Genomic DNA, 6,000 nt, shown 5'->3' on the forward strand with positions numbered 1-6,000 from the left:
GAGAATGATGGAGAGTGACTCCAGCCTATCACCCTTATAGCATAGGGATTAGGACTATAGATAGGATCCCTGCCTTTTATATAGTAGAGTATTTTCGTGTCCCTTTCTTTAGAGTAGGGCTTATGAATTCAAGTTAGGGGATAGATACATAAGTATTAATCATGATTTGCCCATTTGCTAACGTGTTAGGATATTTTCCATGGAGTTATGCATATTGCGGGCCCTGTAGGCCTTAAACGAGACAGACTCAATCTTGCCCTCTGCCTGGTAGCTCGAGAGGCCTTCTAGGTCAAGTGTAATGTTTTAGTTTCAAGCTGTTGTTCGCTTGGAGAGAACCGGCTCAGGCTAGCCCTTATCGAAGGAATGTATTTTTCTCCACTCCGAAGACACAACTTCAGGCTGGCCGGCTGGGAACGTGTCCTTGGTACGGGGAGGTACAAGAATTTGGTGGGCGGCAGGTTACTGGCCGTAGCTTTCCATGAAGGAACAGGCTTTGATATTAGCGAAGGTGTTAGTTAGTCGATAGTCAGTTCGTAGGCAGCATCTAGCCGTTAGCATCTCTGCCATTAATTATTTCATGGCGGACAGTCGCCATCTTTGAAGTCCGAGAAAGATTTAAGACCGAAACTCTCTGAGAAAGACTGAAGGAGAATTAGCGCGGAGCGCACTGAAACAGAGAGAGAGAGAGAGACGGTAGCTAATAACCAGCAAGGTTCCAGTGGCCTGGAGGGAAGCAGACGAGGTTGGGCCTAGCGGTGCAGACGTGTACTTGTGACGGCTGGGGTGTGACTGCGAGACGAGCCAGGACACAGAGACGAGAAGGGAACCTAGATGACTGCCGAGTCCCGACTTCACGTTAACAAGGTGATATCCGCCCTCTTTATAATAGGCGCGCATTCTAATCCTTACCTTTTCCTTTTCTTTGCATAATCTGTGTTGCATAGTATTGTGTTATATGTTATTGACAATAAATACCCTAGTTTCTAGTAAACTGATATGTGCCGTGTATTCTTGTTCAATCTTGGTAAACGGTGCTTCTAGGTGGTTGTTGTTTATATGAATGGATGAGTAACCCCAATCAGGTAAGTGGTGATCACATAAATAGGGAGCGAAGTGGACCTTTGATGCCAAGGATAGTAGGCACATTATACTATTTGGAAACCGTACTAAATTCTATTATTATAGTTTTATCCCAAGTAGACAAAGGAGAAATTGTTCCGATAGGTGCTCATAGGAATGTGGTCGTCGTTGATATGCGGCGTTAGTGAGAGCGTTGGGGTGGATTACCAGCGCGTATACCCACAGGATTGTGGCTTGTGTAAGTGAGAGCGCCGGGGGGGATTACCGGCGTGTAGGTTTGCCGGATTGTAAACCGTTTGGAAAAGAGAGCATTGGGTTCTGCAGGCCCATGTGTAGACGCACCGGATTGTGCGTCATATCTGCCCTGGGGTAGATCAGTCTGGGTCGGAGTGGCCGCGAGACTAACTGATGTGAATAAGATATAGTAGAAAACCTATGCATGTTTATTGCTATTTCCCCATCCTTAGGTACGACTTGTACATACATATATATATATATATATCTATATCCATTGTGAATACGTTCTAAGGAGGGAGGTGAGTACGTTCTGGCTGGGTTATAGGGGCCCCTAGGGGCTGATCCCATCTAAGCGGAGAATCCGGCCATTACACATGCTGAAGGCACCATCTATGCATATTTGTAATTCTGAGGAGATATGATTTTATTCTATTCTGACTTGTGTTCTAGGCGAACCCTAGAACGAGTCTAAACTAACTGTTTATTGCTCATGTGGAGGATGTTTCATATGAACGACTGCATAAGTAAGTGCTCCTTGTTACTGGAGACCATTGTTGATTAGTTAGTATTAACTCTCCATATTACTAGAGCTGATTTTTGCCTAATTGTGTTTTCAGCCACTAAACCACGTCCCTTTCTGAGTTTGGAGCCTGAGGTTCAGGAACCATGGTGGAGAGCGTTGGGTGGGTACAGGGTCAGAGGCCTGGTGGAGAGCGTTGCGAAGGAGGGGGCCGGGTCAGGGTCCTGGTGGAGAGCGTTGGGTGTGTGGGTGGAGGGTCAGGGGCCTGGTGGAGAGAGTTGGGTGGGTGCAGGGTCAGGGGTCTGGTGGAGAGCGCTGGGTGGGTACAGGGTCAGAGGCCTGGTGGAGAGCGTTGGGTGGGTGCGGGGTCAGGGGCCTGGTCGAGAGCGTTGGGTGGGTGGGTGGAGGGTTAGGGGCCTGGTGGAGAGCGTTGGGTGGGTGCAGGGTCAGGGGCCTGGTGGAGAGCTCTGGGTGGGTACAGGGTCAGAGGCCTGGTGGAGAGCGTTGGGTGGGTGCAGAGTCAGAGGCCTGGTGGAGAGTGTTGGGTGGGCACCTTAAGCACCATTTCTTAAAGTAAAAGTGTATATTATACACTTACCTATCAAATCTCCTGGACGTGTGCCATATATATCCGCACAAGCACGAAAGACCTGTTCTTTGGTATTAAAGCAGTGGCTTTACCCCTACATTTAGTTATCAAGCTTCACTAATATTGTGCAACCTTATTATATAGCTGCTTAATGGCCCCAATATCTTAGGTCATTTGTTCATTTGGACACATGCATCTGTGGTTTTGAGATTCCTAATCCGGATTTTTCTTGTGCTCTATCTCCTCAGATATGAAGTCTCATCCTTAAATCACGGTTCATTCTGCTCATAACGTGATGCTCAATACACATCTCAGCTCGCCGTGCTCATGGTGGGTGTGTACATACAAGTATATGTTTTAAACTGTATATATAAATTACACCTGTCACAAGCAATGTCTCTTGCCCCATAGGGATCCTTTTCTAACGTAAAGACATCCCTTTAGCACTTTGAGATATTTTTGTGTGATATTTTAATATTGTACATACCCGGTGTGGTATGTTGTTACATATATTGGAGGCAATATCAGTATATGTAAATGCACTGTGTATATATGTATTTTTTAAAAACAAAAGTTGTTATCACATTGTGTGTATATATATTTTTTAACTGGTTATCACATTGTACATTGTTTTGTAATTTTCCAGCCTTGAAAAAGTCCCTGTGTAGGACGAAACACGTGTTGGTGATATCTAAATTTTGCTGGGAACATCTGTTTTATGGAATTGAAAGAATAAAGATTGAAGAAAACCAAATAAGTGGACTATATCGTGAAACCCTTTTGTTTTGATATCTCTTACTGAATGCAACCTTGTCAATTGTTTTCCCTTTAAAATACTCTACGAGCTGTAGAGTTCTAATACATTGAGGGTCTATAACTTATGCCCTAATTGCTAGAATTACTAGCCTACAGGAGTGCTGTGATAAGTTTCTCAAAAAAAAAATTGTTTGGTGCAGAGTCAGAGGCCTGGTGGAGAGTGTTGGGTGGGCACCTTATGCCCTGTAGTGATGGCTACTCTCTGAATCCTTCATCACGCCTAGGCTTGATTTCAGAGGCCTGGTGGAGAGTGTTGGGTGGGCACCTTATGCCCTGTAGTGATGGCTACTCTCTGAATCCTTCATCACGCCTAGGCTTGATTCTTCATGTAGACCGGTGGTTCCCAAAGGGGTGTTGCGGCACCCCGGTGCATGGGTAAAAAAATGGTGGGGAGCCACAGCCAACTGCCAATTAGGTCAAGGGAGCCACGGGTCAAAAAAAGTTTGGGAACCCCTGGCTTAACTACTAGAGCGCTGACCTGTTCCTCGCTCCCCACGAGGGCGAGTCCTCTCAGCTGTGCTCACTGGTCCTGCCCCACCCAGCTCCCGTTCTACTGTTCGACGTAAGTCAGGCTTCACCACAGTGAGTTAGCATTCAATTCAATTTCAGTTTTAAAAAAAACATTTGTTTCAAAAAACTTAAATTTAAAATGCGATTGTCTTAGAAGCATTCAGAGTAATTTTAAAAGTGATACATTCAATCATTCAAAATACTCTGGCTAAAAAAGACTGTGCAAACAAGCAAGTTATCAGTTATTACTCTCTAGTACCATGTGTCTGATCTGTGTCAGTTTCTCTGATTCTTCCTGTTTCTCTTGTTAAGCCATGGCAGCTTCTTGAGCTGTGCAGGATGTGAGCATCTTGAAGGGCAGCCCCAGCTCTACCACTCCCACTCACCCCAATGAACGCGCTATGGCTTAGCAAGAGAATCAGGAAGAATCTGATCTGACATTAGGAATAAACAGACTTGCTGATTAAATGTTGCAAAAATGTAACAGACTCACTCAGTAACCAAGAATGACTCAGCGAGCCTGTCTGCTCTGACACTTCTGGAAAGTTAGGGAAGGATTAGCAGAATGAGCAGGTTTTACTCCCATGGGACCACCGAGAGCAAAGGAGATACAGCGGCCCCGGCTCAACCCCGACCCCATGGCTGTTGCCAGGGAGGATCTAGATCAGTGATACTGAAAGTATGGCCCGGGGGCCACATATGGCCCTACAGGTCTTTACATGCGGACCCCTGGTCAGCAGCAGCACTGGGCTGCTGTTTACTTGACATGAAAAAGAAACGTACATATAAAGCAAACAGTTATTTAAAGGTCAATTGCAGTTAGGAAAAGGAGGAACTAGGCCTTCATCTTTAGGAACACCTTAATTCTTAAAGGCACCCACTAGATATACATGCTTTGTTTCCCTACGGCGACTTTACACACAGCTGGCATCAGTTTGGCCCTCGGTCACACCATAGACCAAACTTTGCGGCCCCCGGGAAAATGTTTGTGAGTAACTGTGACCTAGATCAACAAAAGGCGGCAGTAGTTAGACTCGAGAACAAAACAGAAGCATGCATCTCTAAAAGGCACAAACAGGAACCAATGAAAACAAGCATTGGCATAGCCAATAGGTTGCGCCTTTGGGACCTTATAAGTGTTTAGCCATGCAGCAGTTGATGTTGTTGCACCAAGGATATTGTGCTGGATAACTAAACACTTATAAGGTCCCAAAGGCGAGACCTCCTGGCAATGCCAATGCTTGTTTACCTGATGGGCATTGGCTGACCGCTACCTGGTTACTGAGGCCCTAGTGAGGTTGAGACATATTTGGGGGAGTTTTATCCTCATCAGATGATGCTGTGCAGGCCCAGCCCAGGTGCAACGAGGCGCAGTTGGTGCTGCCTGGGAGTGTGTTCTTTCACTTTCAATTGACGGGGCTGCCCCCCTTTACTCTGGTGAAAGACAAAAACGGAATTCAAGTCGATCTTCTCATCACACAGACAAAATGTCACCGTTTGCTGAGGCCTTCAAAAGAGTGACCCAACTCCACCATTGAGGGCCAACGAGCATTGTTGATACAAAATAATCATCGATCGATGCAGACAACAACAACAAACATGAACCCCGGAGAGCAGGCTTGTGACCCTCCAGCCCCAGACAATCTTTGTATCTCTTCGCCTCACCTGGACTTTCATGGGGGGCCTGGGATCCCTGCTGTGGGTCGGGTTGAGCTTTCTGAGGTCTTTGTGTAACCCCAGGACTGAACTATGAGCGTGGGTTAAAGAGGGCCCTAGATGGACAACTGCGCATGCGCTGAGGACAGATACTGCTTCCCACAGCACGGGTTAAAGAGGCCTTAGGTTAGCTGCGCATGCGCTGAGGGCAGACACCGCACCCCGCCGCGGAGTGCGAGTTCAGTAAGGCCTTGGATTCACTGCGCATGCGCGGAGAACGGACGCTCTGTTACAACTCCAGAAGTCGGTACAAGAAAGATTTCTTTGTTTAGTTCCCAGCACAGGCCCCGACAGCTCAGAGCCAGCACAGGTGGGACGGGAGCCGAGCAGGGAACAAGAATGAGTGAGAAGCAACAACCGCCTCCCGCCGCGGAGCACGAGGCGCCTCGCGCCACACACCTCAGATGTATTTCAGTGCAGAGCTCCTCGGTTCGGCTCCTCTATGGGGCGTGTCTCTCGTCCGCGCATGCGCAGTGTGGCTGAGCGTCCTCTGTCCAGAGCAGTTCACTCCGTGCAAGGTCCTAGCTTATAG

At 47.2% G+C, this 6,000-nt stretch overlaps 1 long non-coding RNA gene across 1 annotated transcript in view; it reads right to left on the minus strand.

Moving 5' to 3' along the window:
- The window catches only part of LOC147663673 (uncharacterized), a 59,876-nt gene extending 54,353 nt beyond the window's left edge, over positions 1-5,523 (minus strand). The window contains exon 1 of the long non-coding RNA XR_015305259.1: positions 5,418-5,523. This is a non-coding gene — a long non-coding RNA (uncharacterized LOC147663673). The remainder of the gene's footprint in view (positions 1-5,417) is intronic.
- Between the last annotated feature and the right edge of the window lie 477 nt (positions 5,524-6,000).

This window comes from Lissotriton vulgaris, unplaced genomic scaffold (assembly GCF_964263255.1).
Source record: "Lissotriton vulgaris unplaced genomic scaffold, aLisVul1.2 SCAFFOLD_1924, whole genome shotgun sequence".
NCBI classification, from domain to species: Eukaryota; Metazoa; Chordata; class Amphibia; order Caudata; family Salamandridae; genus Lissotriton; species Lissotriton vulgaris.